Source organism: Olea europaea, unplaced genomic scaffold, assembly GCF_002742605.1.
Source record: "Olea europaea var. sylvestris unplaced genomic scaffold, O_europaea_v1 scaffold132, whole genome shotgun sequence".
Lineage (NCBI taxonomy): Eukaryota > Viridiplantae > Streptophyta > Magnoliopsida > Lamiales > Oleaceae > Olea > Olea europaea.
The window spans coordinates 22,421-23,827 of NW_019230677.1; the positions used below are offsets into that span (position 1 = coordinate 22,421).

Here is a 1,407-nt window from a genome sequence, read left to right on the forward strand (position 1 = left end):
AAATAAGATTATACAATTGGGGCAAGAAACTAAGAAAAGGAAACTTATGTAAACGGGACAGATCGGAAATCACGCTCGCGCTGCATTATTTTTTTGGGTTAACTTACACGAGGTGCTGTACATTTACAAGCTCCTCACTGTAGAGAGGGCCCACGTCCATTTTTTTAATCGGCAGGGTTAACCTACTTCTATTGCACCTTTTTGTACCGAAAATGCCTCCACGCCCACCGTCTTAGCCCGACCAATGAACTGCCTTTTCCCAAAACACCCTTCCTATACACAGTTCCAGAATAAATCGGCATTTTTCTTCGCCTCTACCCATTAGCTCCTGTTCTCTCTTCTATCAGTCTCACTCTCAGGTACTCTTTAACACTGTCTGTCTATTTTTTATTTTTCGCGTTCGGTAAATATTGGCACTTTGTTGATCTGATTGGACTTCTCTGCTTAGTTTGCGTATGTTAGTTTAAGTTTTAAAGCTCGATTTTGTAAAAATAAAAAATAAAAAATTGTTGCTGTCATGGCTATTTTTCGTTTTTTCCCACTGAAAATGTCTGGATTTTGCTGCCTGGTTTTGGTAAGAACTTTGCATGCCTCCATGTTTTTTCTCTACTCATAGATCTATGGAATGCTTGTGTCGTTTTCTTTTACTTGGACATTGCTTCTCCTTATAGTTGGTATTCTCTATGTTGCAGATCTGGCTTCTATATAAACTATGAATTATGAGTGTTGCGTGAGAGAAAACTAGAAGAACAAAGTGTTGCTTGAAAGAAAACTAGAAGAACAAAGAATTAAGAGCCTTTATTAATTAATTGAAGTCCAATTTGATTAGTTGGAGCCTGTAGGATTGCTATGTGTGCTAACCTGCATTAGCCCGTGGCAAGGTAAAAATGCTGAAAGAGCACAGTCGTCTTTCGTATACACATACACTGTGAGTTTGATGTACCCACATTCATTGACAAGTTTCTGTCACTCGCAGATGAGCGTGATATCTTTCATTCTCAAAGGATGTGCCTGACTGCTTATTTTGACTTTGAAGTGTTGAATGGATTGTAAAGTTTAGTATTGTCAAAATAAAGAAGGTTTTTTCCTAAAATAAGTTTAGCCAATAAAATGTGTGAGGTGCTCTTAATTGTAAATTATTATAATATAAAAAATTTAAGTATTACCAATTCTTCTTGTTCTATTTGGATAGGAATTGTTGTTACCCCCACCCCCACCCCCACTCCCACTCCCACTCCCACTCAGAAAATAAAAATTAATAATATTTAAAATACTTGAAATAATTTAACATAATAAATTATGTATTTATTTAAAATATTAAGCTTAGGTCATCTGTAGTCCTTTGACATTCTTACAGTACATATAATTTACCATCCAAGTCATTTCAAGTATAGTTATTCAAGCACA

General features: G+C 35.8%; 1 protein-coding gene across 3 annotated transcripts in view; it reads left to right on the forward strand.

Annotated features, from left to right (window-relative positions):
• Positions 1 to 207: 207 nt before the first annotated feature.
• LOC111374973 (delta(24)-sterol reductase) overlaps positions 208 to 1,407 on the forward strand; it is a 4,487-nt gene continuing 3,287 nt past the window's right edge. Inside the window, exon 1 of one of the 3 annotated variants that reach the window (XM_022997732.1) lies at positions 208 to 359. The gene's annotated coding sequence lies outside the window, so the exon portion shown is untranslated. Of the gene's footprint in view, positions 378 to 856; positions 882 to 1,407 lie in introns of those variants that run through there. The other 2 variants (XM_022997734.1, XM_022997735.1) reach the window with 2 other exon arrangements.